The sequence below is a fragment of the Petaurus breviceps genome, unplaced genomic scaffold (genome assembly GCF_028583685.1).
Source record: "Petaurus breviceps papuanus isolate PSGF00001 unplaced genomic scaffold, PetGlider_PUasm1.0 175, whole genome shotgun sequence".
In the NCBI taxonomy this organism is placed as follows: Eukaryota; Metazoa; Chordata; class Mammalia; order Diprotodontia; family Petauridae; genus Petaurus; species Petaurus breviceps.
The window spans coordinates 33,100,399-33,116,139 of NW_027185764.1; positions in this window are offsets into that span (position 1 = coordinate 33,100,399).

Genomic DNA, 15,741 nt, shown 5'->3' on the forward strand with positions numbered 1-15,741 from the left:
CTGATTATTAGCCAGAGTGCTATAGCCATTAAAGAAAGCTACCTCTACGAGAAATACAATATATGACATTAGGAAAAAAGAAGAAAGACTCTATGCAGCTGCTTATAGATTATGGGTAGGCAATAAAAATGGACTTATTGTAAAGGATATAAATGCATAAAGGCCCATAACCTTAGAAAAATGGCATATTCGTGTTATTTTGTTATTTTATTCATGTTCTCTTGCCTCTTTACCACCATTGAGATTTTAAGGTCTTTGCTCATAGGACATAGAACATAGTAAACACTTAAGAAAAGCTTTTTTCCCCTTCCTTCCTTCCTTCCTTCCTTCCTTCCTTCCTTCCTTCCTTCCTTCCTTCCTTCCTTCCTTCCTTCCTTCCTCCCTCCTTTCCTTCCTTCCTTCCTTCCTTCCTTCCTTCCTTCTTTCCTTCCTTCCTTCCTCCCTCCCTTCCTTCCTTCCTTCCTTCCTTCCTTCCTTCCTTCCTTCCTTCCTCCCTCCCTCCCTCCCTCCCTTCCTTCCTTCCTTTCTTCCTTCCTTCCTGCCTTCCTGCCTTCCTGCCTTCCTTCCTGCCTTCCTTTCCTCCTTCCTTCTTTTCTTTCCTCCTTCCTTCTTTCCTTCCTTTCTTCATCCTTTTCTTATCTCGACCCCTTGCTGAACCAATTTACCTCCACAATGTCCGTGTCTCTTTAGTTTCTTTCTTCCTCAACCTATCAGAGGTCTTGCCCTGTCAAGGTCAGCTTTGGATTATTCCCATCATCCTCTGTCTTTGTGCCTATTCATATACATATAAATATTCATTTCATTCAGGGAATGAAACTGGAGAAAACGGTGAAACTATGCTCACTGAGTCCACTATATATTATAAAATTTCAGTTGGGTCTTCACTACAGCAAGGCAGCCCTTTTACGTCTCCCTAATTGATCCACTGTCTGACTCACCACAGTAGCTTTTAAAAATCTTTTCACCCTCCTCAAACCTTCCGTACCTCCTCATCTGAGAAACTTGCCTTATATTTTACTGCACAAATTGAGACCATTCTCCAAAATATATCTTCTCTCCCCTCCTTATCTCATATCACTCAGACACTTTTTGCCACTATTTCTGCTTTTTACCCTTGTCTCTCATGATGAGTTAGCTTTTCTCATTGCCAGAAGAAACCCATCTATGTACATAGATGATCTCATTATAACCTATTTTCTCTAACAGATTGCTCCCTTTGTCATCCCTGTACTTGTCTTCAATCTGTCAGGGCCTATGGACTGCTTCCTTACTGAATATGAGCACACTCTACCATCATCATCTTCAAAAAACTCTCACTAGATCCATCTATCCCTGCTAGATATTCTTCCCATATTCTCCTCCATTTTTCAACTAAACTCCTTGAAAAAGACTTCTATGATTATCTGCACTTCCTTTCCTCATACTTCCTCCCTAATTTTCTGCAATCTAGCTTCCAATTTCATAATTCAACTGAAACTTCTCTCTCCAAAGTTATCCATCATCTCTTAATGGTCAAATTTAATATTCTTTTTTTTAATCCTTATATTTTTTCACATTTCTGCAGTCTTTGACACTCTCAATCATCCCCTTCTCCTTGATATTCCTTTTTTCTCTAGGTTTCCATGATTTAACTATATTCTAGTTCTCCTCTGTGATGATAATGGGAATTTGAAGATCTTCCCTGTGTCTTAATAGACCTAAGGGAATTTGAAGACCTTCCCTGCTTTGAAGATATACCCTACCCCCATCCTTCTACCTATATGACTGCTCCTTCTCAGTCTTATTGGATGTATCTTCATCCAGGTTATACCTGCTAATAGTGGGTGACTCCTAGGCTTCTGTACTCAGATCTCTTCTATGTATATACTATTTCTACTTGTTAATCTCATTCGTTCCCATGGATTCAACAATCATATCTATGCCTATGATTATTACATCTACTTAACCAGTTCTAACCTCTCCCCTAATCTTACTCACATATTGAATTTGTCATCTTGAATTGGATGTTCCATAAATATCTGAAAATCAAGATGTCCCAAACATAACTCATTATTCTCCCCCATACTGCCCCCCCCCAATTTTTGAACTTCCTCTTACTTTTAAAGGTCCTACCATCATTCCAGTCACCTCATCTCACAATGTTGGTGTCATCCTTGATTCTTCAGTTTCTCTCATCCCTTGTATCTGATCTGTTGCTCTGACCTGTCAATTCTACCTTTGTAACATCTCTCACATATACCCCTTCTCTACTCAGACAGTGCCACCATTCTTGTGCAGGTCCTAACCATCAATGTCTGGAACATTTCAAAAGCCTACTGGTTGGTCTCCCTGCCTCAAGTTTCTCTCTGCTCTAGTTCAATCTCTATTCAGCTCTCAATACTAATCTCCTTAAAGTACAGGTCTGACCATGTCAACCCCCTGTTCAATAAACTCCAGTGGCTCTCTATATCATCCAGAATCAGATATAAAATTCTGTTTGGTTTTTAAAGCCCTATTTAACCTGGCTTCTTCTTGTCTTTTCAGTCTTATATGTTAAGACTTTGGATCCTGTGTTTGTATCATAATTCTCAATTGCCTAAGTAAGGAGTTTTTTCTTCCTTTTTCCTTTCTTTAATAACAGAGAAATATTAAGGTTAAAGGAATTAAAAATTTTTTTTCTATATGTCAAGTTGGACAGATTTTAAAGAAACCAGGCATTCCTTTCAAAGAATTTATGGTACTATGTATTGCAAGCATATTAGAAACATCCGGCAACATTTCTTGGGTGACCGTCTATGGGTGTTTTAAGGGATATTAGCCCTTTCCATTTCTCTCATCATATTTCTCTTTACCTTATTGACCAAGAAGAATATAGTGAAAGACCACTCTGGATTTTCAAATGATTAGCACTCTGTGTTTCTAAAAGTAACTGAGTATCCTGGGTGACTACAGTAGTAATGGAACTCAAAACTAAGTCATACCAGGCTAGATCGAAGGAAGTCCAGATGTTGAGCCTGAGGAAGGGGAAAAAAGAAAAACATGACAGCTATCTTCAGATCTTTGGACTGTCCTAAGGAAGGGGAATTAGATTTGTTCTTGGCTTTAGGAAAGAGAACTAAGACCACCGGGTTATCATGATAGGAAGCCAAATTTAATTCAGCACACCAAAAAACTTCCTAATAATCAGAGACATATAAAAATGAAACAAATTACCTCATGAGAAAAAGAGTTCACCATCACCAAATATATTTAAGTAGAAGCTGGATGACCACTTGTTGGAAATATTGTAGAGAAACTTTATCCACTAGGTAAAGGACTGGACTAGGTAGCCTCTATGATGCCTTCCAACTCCAGGATTCTATTATTCCATATGTGATTCATAAAGTTTTTTTAAAAGTTTCATTGAAAAGCTTTCTTTTGCTTTAGCATTTCTAATTTTAATCTACTAATGCTCCTTTTATTTTGCTTTTGAAGTCAATTTTAATTTATTTTAAAATATATTCTATTACCAGAGACAGCAATGTATAGTGAGTGGGAAGAAGAATGGCCTCAGAATCATGAGAGACCATGAGTGCCTTTGATCCCAGCTGTGTTGCCCTGGGCAAGTCACTTCACTTTTATGAATCTTGCTTTCCTGAATTGTAAAAGGGGGAAATAATGTTTCACAGTGTTGTTATGATGATCAAATGACCTAATGTGTGTAAAGTATAAATCTTAAAGTGCCATTCAAATGCCAATTATAGTTATTCTCTGTGGAAGAAGGTAGTAAGTCTGGAGTTACAGAGGGATGAGATTTAGCTTGATTAACTAAAGCAATAGGAATGAATGGGGAAGGGAGGGGAGATGAAAGAGGTTAGGAATGAATGGGAGTGTGTGAAAGAGGTTATTGGCAGGTGTAAAGGAATTGGCATTGGGATGTGTAATGTTAATGGATATAAGCTCTTCCCCACCCATTAATAGGTCTCACATGGAGCCCATTAAGGGAAGCTTATTGGGAGGGGGCGCTTGCTTGTAGGAAGACTTTCACACCTTTTGTTAATTTCTAATTAGGCACTTAATAGTGTGGTTATATATATATATATATATATATATATATATATATATATATATATATATATATATATATATATATATATACTCTGAGGTTAGCATATTGCTTTGGGGCTCACTCATTGAAAGAGTGTTCTTATGATTTGACCAGATGAGACTCTGGGCAGCCATTAAGGAGCCCCCCTACCTTCCCCTACCCTGGCTTTGAAAAACCCAGATGTTGGTGCTTTTCTCTCTGGTAACTATGTATATATTGCCGTGGTCTGACAGGTGGATCTCTCTGTTCATCTGTTCTAATTTCTCAGACAGTTAGAAGTCCTGTCTGTTGGTATTTATTTCTCTGCTTGTATTTTCTTTGTTCAGATTTTCTCTGAAGTTCAGGGTGCTGATTTTTCCCCTGAACTAATGAATGTAATTTAAAAAAGATTGTTGACCCCTTAAACAGCTATCTTTCCTAGTAAATGTTAACTCCTTAAACAGCTATCTTTCCTAGTAAAGCAGATCTAAGAACTTGTGCTAGCAGCCATCCTGGGTATGCCAGTGTGGTTGCCACTGCATGATGTCACAGCTTAGAGTTATAAGATTGACTGATAAATGAGAGCAATCAGCTGCACATGTAGACCCCCAAAAGAGATTCTCCTCATGTTTCTTAGATACAAAGAAAAAGGAAACTGAAAGGAAAGGACCAGTCCTCTATACATAAACTTTCATTTCTGGAATGAATTCCCAAGGCATCCAGAAGAGTATAAAGTAAATTCCCTCTTGGTATCCATGAAAGCATAACTGAGTCAATAGAACAGATAGGAGATCCATTTCCTTCACATTGAGCTTTCATAGAGACACCATTATTAAATTGATATAAATCTACAATTTCTTCACATTGATTTCTGTTTGAAATGGATGAAGGAATGTGGTATCTGTGACCTGCCTCATTGATAAACTTTTAAAATGGGTTTTATTTAATTTTTTTTAATGAAAAAAAAAGTTTGGTGCCAGTACTAAATTTTAAGCTTTGAGGTTTTTTTTTATTGAATCAAAGAAATATAAAATTATTTTAAAAGTGCAATACTTTTCAAGAAGTTCATTTAGAAAGCTACTGTACCTTTGTTCACAAATTTATAAAAAGAGACTTAAAAACCAGTTTAAGTCTAGATCCAAGAGTGATCATTGTTGTCTTCTTTTAATTACCCATTTTTTATTGTTATCCAACCAAGATGGAAATCTGGTGTTCATAAGCTGACCTTGCCAAGGACAAAACATTAAGACTGGCTCCATATGTAGCTGTGACCATTTATTGTTTGGTTGATTCATTAAAAATAGTAGTAATTAAAATAGCTGACTTCATAAGCATTATCTCATTTGATTCTCACAATATCCTTGTGAGGTAGATAGTGCAAGTAATATCTCTTTTTTGTATATGTATATGAGGAAACTGAGGGCCAAACAAGTGAATGCATTAAAAAGCATTTATTAAGTCCTTATTATGTACAAAAGATGATGCTAAATGCTGGGGATACAAATGGAAAAGTAAGACAGTCCCTGTTCTCAAGAGCCTTACATTCTAATAGAGGACAGAGAGGAAATTTCAGCTGCAAGTCTGATGAAAAGGCCTGATGGTCCATTGGCAAAGCAGATGGTAATTTTTAATCTTTTCAAAATGTCTTTTCCGTTAATAAAATGGTATTGGTGTCTTATATTTAACCATTCAGCAGTGCCAAAGACTTTGAATTCCAAGTACTCACTGTGTTTCCAATAGCTGTGGGTGCTAAGGAGACTCTTACAGAGATGGTTGCCAGGTCACATCTCCATGGGGGTTATTCTCCTGGACTATGGCTGCTGCATCCAGGTTGGGAGCAAGACTGATGATCTGCTAGGAGGGAGGGCAGAGCTTAATGCTGTTCTCAGGACTCTTGCAATCATTTGTCTATAAGTGGCAGTTGATCAATAGTTTGCATTAGTGATGTCAGGGATGGCAGGCCTGAATAGGTTAAATGACTTACCCAAGGCCATAACAGAGTTGGGATGAAACCCAGGTTACCTGATTCTAAGCCCAAAGAAGTGACTCCAAAAGTTTGCATTACCTCACAGCTATCTCCTATGGTACACAGACCATGACATATAACTTGACTCCATCAAGAAGTTGAATAGTACCCCCAAGTAAACTCTTTTTAAACAATTATCCCCCCCACCCCCCACCCAGTTTTGCTACTTTAAAAAACTGGACATAACTAACTTATTTCTCCCAAACCACAAGAATGTTCACTTCCCAAGAAGCCTCTTTCCCAGTCTCTGTTTATGTCCACTCTTCTGATCAGAAATAATTCATAGGAGAAAGTGAAGAGGAAACCTATTTCTACAATGGAGCAGTTTGGTCCTGCCACTGAAATCTGGAAGTTTCCAGGTGGTCTAAACTTATACTTGCTGGAAACCATCTCCAACATAATGATGAGAGATCTTCTCTTTAAGCTTATATAGCCTGATTAGCCACAGGCCTGTACTTCTGGCCACAGCTGACCCTGGTCAAAATATTTGTGTTATAAGGGAAGACTGTGTTCTCATCACAAGTGAAAAGTCTCTTCTTTCTGTGTTATTTTCCATCCCCCAAAACTATGCATGCACACACATTTTCCAGGGACTTCATGCTACTGTGGTCTGTCTTAGAGAAGTGAAGTGAATTGTTTTCATATTTAATTCAATTCAAAAGCATTTATTAAGGATCTATTGTGTGCTAGGAATAGCAGTACAAGGACAAAAATTATGTTCCTGCCTTCAAGGAGCTTATAATCTACAACCTGTAGAATTCTATTGAATTTCTACAAGGGATTTAATGGGACATAGAAGGGACTCCTCCCAGAAGATTTTGCCCTTTAAAAGAGAGCTGCAAGGTGAAACCAATGACAAGCACCAAGGAATGCTGTCCCAATGTGTGCATTTGGAATTGGAGGACCTGAGTTCAGTTTTTTTGCACTGACTCTTACTACCTGTGTGATCTTAGGTGGATTTAATGCTTGCTGTCATTCACTTGTTTCAATTGTATCTGACTATTCATGACCCCATTTGGGGTTTTCTTGGCAGAGATGCTAAAGTGGTTTACCATTTCCTTCTCCAGCTAATTTTACAGATTAGGAAACTGAGGCAAACAGAGTTAAGTGACTTGCTCAAGGTCACATAGCCAGTGACAGACCAGATTTTAATTTAGGAAGATAAGCCTTCTACTACACCACTTAGCTGCCTTTGTATAATGTTCTGGTTCTGGAGTCCAAGGATGTGGGTTCAGATCCCATGTGAGTGGAAGAAGTGAAAACTTAGACTATACTCTAAAATCTAGAAAGGTTTTTCAAGGGAAACAGGCCCAAGTTCCCCTTCACCGGAAATCACATGATTTACAAGGACTCAAAACTCAGAGCGGTAGGGAGTCACTCCTCTCTTCAGTGACCCCTCAGAATAAGATATGCCAAATAAGGACAGAAGTGCTTTCTCAACTGTACATTGGGTGGTCACTGTTTCCTTGTTTCCATAATTGAAGTAGATTGCTGTGCTTACATTGTGCACCTGACTTCTAGCCAATGGAAGAAAAGGGTCAGGAGGGGGGTGGGGGAGAATTCTGCGTTAGGGCTTTATAACTTCTCCATTTCCTTTTGTAAATTGCTTCTCCTCCTTGACCATTTGTCAGGAGGGTGGCCCTTTCTCAAGATAGTAATAAAACATTCTTTTCTCCTACCTACCTTGAGAAACCTCTGAGTATTATTTGGGGAAGGATCTGTGTTGTACACAGTTTTGGGGTGCACACACATATGTGAACATTCGCATTTTTATTTCATCTCCCTGGGGATCTAGTTTCCTCATTGGAAAAGCTATGGAGTTAGATTAGGCATCCTCTGAGGTCTACTTCTAAATCTAAATTCCATGATTACCACTTTAAGTAACTTAAGCCTCTTTGGTCCTCAATTTCTTCTATGTAACATGAAAACTCAGGACTAGATGACTCCTAAGATTCTATTCCAACCCTGAACTTTTGATTGAAAGTATTTTCATGATAGAATTTCAGATTATAGTAGGAGAGAGAAAGTTGCTTTTAGTCACTTAAATCACCTTCACTCTGTTTACTTTTGGGGCCTCAGGTACCACTCAAGTTCTCCCCTCTCATCTCTCCTCTCCATATCTTCCTCTCTCGTGGATGATTTCTTTCTTCCAGTGTTTCTTTGAATTTCTTGTCCACCTGGGAAGCTCTTTATTGGAGTCCAGATGAACCTGAGACCCTAGAAAAACAGCGATGTCTTGAATTATTGAATCAATAGAGTGAATAAATAGGGTTTTCCTGTTTGGGGTTGGCTTTTGAATTTCACGATTCATTCATTTTTTAAATTTCTTCCTAGAGGTAAAGGCAAAATGGAAGATAAAGATGATTTGTTGGAAACTGTCTCTGGCCTCTCTTGTTACATTTGTCAACTTTGGATAGATAGATTTTGGGTGATGCTCTGTAGCTTATTAACTACATGACCAAGGATGGAAATGTAATATGGACTGTTACAAAATGATAGCATTTTTCATTCTCACTAGAGACACATATATTTTAGCCACTGACAGTTTTATTTATCCAGAGTCTACACCATTCATTCATCCATTCAATCAATCAACAAGTATTTACTAAGTGGCCATTATACACTGGGCAACAGAACCAGGAGTCAAGGATACAAAAACAAAAACAGAATCATCACTGTCCGCAAGGAACTTAAGTTCTAAACATTCCTTTGAACAATGGTAGCATTTTTATGAAACTTCAAAATAAAAAAACAACCCACAGTGGAATATTGCAAAATTGAAATTGTAAGATAAGGCAGTCAAGCTTTACTCTCAATGGTCAGTCCTCTCCTGACCTGGACATTTTGCAAAGTTTTACCTCAGTTTCCAATTGTACCTGCTGTGACAGAGTAGGTGATTAAGGACGGTGATGAAGCCAAGGTGCTTCTAAGAAGACTGAGGGGCACTGTCATACCTAAATCACCTGGGACTCCTAGGAATGAGGGAAAAAGGAGGGGAGGGAAACAGATTCATAAGGAGTTTGGGACTGTTGTGTAATTTACTTTGTTACCACAGCAAAGTTGTTGCTATGGAAAAATAGCTCCCAATACTCTCCAAGTTGCAGGGAGCTCCTTGCAGATCTGAATCAGTCTCTTTAGGCTTGTTTGGAAAATCTCACCAACTTTGCTTTTGGCTTTCATCCCTCATTAGTTTTGGGATCAAAATCAAGGGTTTGAAAGGCAACCAATATTTTTTAGTGAGAGAATGAGTGGTTGCTTTAATTTTTTTCTCTCAGAATGGGGCTAGTCAGGAGGGGGTGGGGTGGGTCTGGGAGGGTTTCTGGGTGTTCCCAGAATAGGCATTTTTAGGGGTGATTTAATGTTTTTGAAGATTTTGCAAATGATATTTTAAAATAAAATTTCTCTTTTATGATTCACTTAACAAACACGACTATTTCAATATAAAAAGAACAGAAAAGAGAAACTGGTATGTATATGAAACTGCAAACTTTTGTTACCTGCAGTTTTTTTTAAAAAATGTGTATCAAATTGAATATGATAGTAACAAAACTGCCCTGCTCACATCTCTTTAGAAACTTCCTTTTCCTCTGCTTTGTGAATGTTAAGATGTTCCATTGCACACTTTCTTATCGTTTCTTTTTTCTTTATATTTATTTGCATCACTATTGGTGCTCATCAATGCCCTCTTCTAAAAAAAAGGAGCTTTCCCTTGTAACACATGTGGTTATTTTAGCAAAATAAATCGACATGTACGTTTCTGAATATGTACATCTTATAACACACTTTTAGTCCATGTGGAGATGGGAAGTATGCCTCATTATTGGTCATTGCATTGATCAGAGTTCAAAGTCCTTCAATGGTACTTTTCTTATACATTACTGTGGTTGCCATTGTTCTGATTCTGTTCATTTTACTCTACATCAGTTCACACAAACCTTCCCACATACCTCTGAATCAATCACAATCATAATTTCTTATGGTATAGCAATATTTCATTGAATTCATATATAACAACTGATTCAGTCATTTCCAATTGATGGGCCTTCTTGTTTCCTATTCTTTGAAAGAACAAAAAATATTGTTAAATACAAAATATACTAATACACAAAATACTTTGAAATACAAAAAGTAAGAATGAGAACTTCTAATTAAACAAAGGATAGAGATGAAATTAGAAGGTAAAATGCACATTCTCAATTAGATTGGATTGAAAGGCTTTATATACATAAAATTAATTCACTTAGAATTAGAAAAGAAATAGTTATCAATAGCAAAATCACTAATAAGTGCAAGTTAAAACAATTTTGAGGTTCTATTTTCCACTCATCAGATTGGCAAAGATGACAAAACAGGAAAATGACTGTTTTTGAAGGGGTTGTGGGAGGACAGGCATATTAATGCATTTATGGAACTATCAGGGGGTTCAAATGTTCTGGAAAATGATTTGGGACTATGCTCTGAAAATCATTAAACTCTTCCATATCCTTGAACCAGCAATACTGATATTGACCCACAGAGATCAGACATAGAGAAAAGACCCATATGTACAAAACTATTTATAGCAATACTTTTTGTTGTGGCAAAGAAATGAAAACCAGTCATTTAAAAAAATGAAAATAATTTTATTTCTATTTTAGGGATGACTAAAGGTGCCAAAACAAATTGATTTTTAAAAATAGAACCATGGGAGCTCAGAAAATGTCAGCCTCAATGGTACTATCTGTCTGTCTCTGTCTCTTTTTCTCTCTCTAAACTCTATTTCTGAATTAAGGAAGGTCACCAGAAAGCTACACACTTGGCCATATGATCTTTATTCAGCTCAGAAATGTATTTTCTGAGCTACAATTATTCCACACCTTCAGCTCTTATGGAGGACTGGTATAAAGAATGTCTATTTGGAGAGTTTCTGTAGTTTTTTTTTTATGGCACTATGCCTGAAGACATGGCACAGTCTATTCTCCAATGTCCCTTATATAAGGAGCCATGCAATAATTACCCTTAGAACTCAGTGCCAGGAATAGTTACCCCTTCCAGATGAAGTTGAGAACTAGACGACCCAACGTTTCTGTTTTAGCTGTAGGTGCCAAGAGACTTGGAGTCAATTGCAGTATGGAGGGAGGTACTGGGGTTCAGGGTAAGACACTGTACTAGCAGTCCCAGCTCCTAGGTTCAAAACCCAGCTCTGCTACTCGCCACTTGTGCCTTAATTTGTTTATCTATAGAATGAGGCTACTCAGTCAGAGGATTGTCTAATAAAATTATTGCTATTGTGGCATATTTCAGGGGACTTTCTGTGATTTTACCATGTGCATGGGAGACATCTTGCTGTCTTAGAGGCATCTTTCTTCTCTACCAAATCAAATACTTTTTGTAATCAACAAAAGTAAGTATGGTTGGATTTTGTAGAACCTTGAGCTAATTGTATAACTGTAGAGTGGTGGTCTGCTGAAGAATACCATTTGTGGAAAGCAGTTTGCTGCTCTCCGACCTCTCTAACACCTCTACATTCTCAGGTGATTACTTAGTCTTCTCCCGTGGGGTTTAGAGAATCTATGTCCTCTAAGTCTCCCCTGGGCCCCTCTCTCTTCTCCTTTTTTTCCCCTTCTTCTTTTAAAAAAATATTTATTTTTAGTTTACAACATTCAGTTCCACAAGCTTTTCAGTTCCAAACTTTCTCCCTTTCCCCAAGACAGCATGCAATCTGACACAGGCTCTACATATTCATTCACCTTAAACACATTTTCACATTAGTCATGTTGCTCTCTCATCTCCTTCTGAACTCTCCCTTGACAAGCTTATCCATTTCCATTGCTTTCCAGATCTGTATTTCTACCTTCAATCTATACCCACAGCTTTGGTCTCATATTTTTAACTTCCTGTTGGTTGTATCTCACCTCTCCCTCAGCTAAGGTCCATGTCTCTTACTTTATTGAGACAATTGAGAACATTCATCATGAGTTCCTTCTCCCATTCTATCTCAAAAAACTCTTGACTTCTCCCACTCTTTGCTTCTGTATGCTAGTCTTTGACAAAGAGATGACAATTCTCCTTGCTAAAGCCAACCTCTATGTGGATCCTTCATCCCATCCCTTTTCATCTTCTAAAGCAAATCACCCCCTCAAAAATCTACCCCCCAATGTTCAGCCTCTCTCTATGAATAAATTTCTTCATATTTCTTTCAAATATGCCTGTCTCCATCATCCTTAAAAATTCTTCAATAGACCCTACAATTCCCTTTCTCCCTCCCTCTCCTCCTTTTCCTAGATAAACTAAAAAAATGTATTTATTGATTGCTTCCACTTCTTCTCCTCTCACTCAGTCCTCAACACTTTGTAATCTGACTTCTGACACACTCATCTGAAATTTCTCTCTCCCAAATTACCAATGTCTCTTACTTATCAAGTCTGGTGATCTTCTTCTAGGCTACTTCTCCTCAACCTGCATTTGACATTGTTGATCACACTTACCTGCTGATACATTCTCTTCTCTGGGTTATCATGACACTACTCTCTTCTGGCTCTCCTCCTGTTTGACCACGCCTCAGTCTTCTTCACTGGTTCATCATCCGTATCACTCCCACTTACTGTGGGTCTTTCCAAAGCTAGATCTTCCTCCTCTTCCCCTCAACATTGTCTCTCTTGCTAATATCATCAATGCCCATAAATTTATGTAAGGTTAAGAGTGCTCCACTCTTAAGCAAGGGCTTGACATTGTGTAGCTTGAATGGAGACAGAAAAGACATCTCCAGCTTCTTCTTCCCCCACCCTTCTCCAAGGGAGACTTTAATTCCTTTCAGGAGGAGAAGGAAGAAGTTGGAAGTATAGGCCACTCTTCTCTCTTCAGATAGAGGTGGGGTACCAGACTAGAATTGTATCTCTCTGTTACCTCAAGTATTATTAGTCTATAGAATTCAAGCTAACTTCTGATCCCTTTGTCATTTGGGGGGGGGGTGGGGAAGGGGACCTCAAACTCTATATCCAAAGCTTGATCCCTGTCCCACCAAATACCAATTCCACAATAAACACACAATAGTGAATAGCAAAGAAACCCACTTATCCAAATCATAGCAAAACAGTAATCATAGAAGGTATGCAGGGGAGAATATTTACCAGACAATACAGAGTGAAGGAGCTCTCCCACTGAGAGTGAGATAACTCAGATCAACCAAGAAAGAATATACTGGACTTCACCCAAAGGGGAACTCCCCAAAATCACTAGTAGACCAAGTTAGGGAAAGGGACAAGATAGAGATTATTGGCTCCTCTTATGTCTTTCCAGAATCTTTTCCTTCAGCAACCTGAATAGATTGGCCTCTTTCATCTTTCCTCTCAAAATTGGAAATCAGAAACAACTGAAGAGACAATGAGGCATGGGGAACCTGCAGCCTCCAAGTCACATGTAGCCTTCTAGGTCCTTGAGTGCAGCCTTTTGATTGAATCTAAGTTTTACAGAACAAATCCTTTTATTAAGGTGATTTGTTCTGTGAAGTTTGGGTTCAGTCAAAGGGATGCACCTGAGGAGGTAGAGGGCCACATATGGCCTCGAGGCCACAGTTTCCTCACCCCTGCTTGAGGAGTCCCAAAAAGGGACTGGTCTTGAAGAGTCTCAAAGTAGGAACTGGCAAAGGCTGGTGCTCTCTGCCTCTTGTCGACTCTACCTCACCCCTCATACCCTCCACCAACAAGGAGAGTACCATACTAACGTGCCTTGAGAGAAAGACTAAACTCCGGTATCATCTCTGCAGATCTACATATCCAGGCCTAATATTTCCCATGAACTTCAGTCCTGCATCACCATTTTCCTATTGGGCATTTCAAACTGGGTATCATAGAGACGTTTTCAATTCATATCCCAAATTGTACTCATTATCTGAAAATCAAATTTATGCCTCTTCCTAATGTTCCTGGTTCTGTTGAAGCCACCGCTATCATTCCAGTTTCCCAGGTTTCATAATCTTAGCATTATCCTTACTCCTCACTTTCCTTTACCATGTATAGCCACATAGTTGGCAAATCTTGCTATTTACCCCTTCACAACTTATCTCTTATTCAATCCCTTCTCTTCACTCACTCAGCCACTGTTTATCAATCATTGTAGATAATTGTGACAGCCTCTTAACTGGCCTCTCACCACTTCTATTCCATGCTGCACACAGCTGCCAAAGTGATTATTTTTTTTAAGTTCACATCTGACGGTATCACTCCTGTTATCAATCTACTTCCCATGGCTTCCTATTGCCTCTAGGATCAAATATAAACTACTCTGTTTAACTTTTAAAGCCCTTTATAGCTTAGTCCCAAACTATCTCTCCAACCTCAGTGGACATTACCTCCCCTTCCACATTCATTGATCCAGCCCAATTGGCCTCCTCTCTCTTCTGCATACACTGTACCACATCTCCCACTTCAGTTCCTTTGCACTGGCCATCTCCTATGCCTAGGACGCATTCCCTCCTTATGTAAGACTCATAGTATCCTATTCTTCCACTAAGATATAGTCCAGATATCATCTTTGGCACGAACTCTTTCCTGATCTCCCCTCCCTCCCAAACTACCTTGTATTAACTGCTTTGTATATATTTATATTTATTAACTTTGTTTATACTGTGCATATTTTTATATGTACTTGTTTCCTCCACTGGAATATAAACTCTTTGAGACTAGAGGTTATTTCATTTTTTGTAATTAGCAGTACTCAGCACAGTAACCAGCACTTAATGGGTACCTCATGAATTCTTGTTGATTGATGGATATTCCCTCCTGAATGGCCCACAGGTGCTGTGAATATATGCCCAAACCTGAATTAATTTTCTTCCCCCTTAAACCTGACACTCTCCATAACTTTTTTTTTTCTGTTGATGGTGCCTGCATTCTCCCAGTATCCAAGACTCATAAATTTGGAATAATTTTTTAATCAATCCACAAAAATGTATTACAGGCCTGATGTATGCCAAGCATTAAACTAGGTCCCAGGGATACAAAGAGTATCTTTTCTCTTGTGTAGTTAACAGAGGGGCTGGCATTAGCAGATATAGAAAATACAGATAGATCACATGTGGCAGTTTTTAGGGAAAGGATCTAGTATCTTCAGGAATGAAGAAGGGCCTATTGTAGTAGATAATGCTTGAGCTGAATCTTGTATGAAACCAGAGATTGTGAGAGGCTAAAATTAGGAAAGAACACATTCCTGGCCTGGGTAACGGCTATCGCAAAGGCACAGAGATAGAAAATGAAGCATCATGTGTGAGGAACAGTAAAAGGGAAAATGTGTGGTATAGAAAATTAGTCTGGAAAGGTAAGTCGGAGCCAAGTTATGGAGAGCATTCAATGCCACAGAGAAAAGTTTCCATTTAACCCTAAAGGTAATGGGGAACCAGTGGAATTTATTGAGTAATAGAGTGACATGCTCAGATTTCTGCTTTAAGGAAATTGCTTTGGCAGCACCATTGACTGGAGAGGAGAGAGACTTGAAGCAGGGAGAAAAATTAGGATGCTATTGCCATAGTGGTATAAGAGGTGATGATGGCCTGACATGGGTGGTGGTTGTTCTCTCTACTTGGAGAAGGGGGCAATTAGAATAGATATAGAATTACAAATGGCAAGACTTGGTAACTGATTGGTTTTCGGGATGGGGGTAAAGAAGATGGATGAGTTGGCTTAAAAGCTGAGTA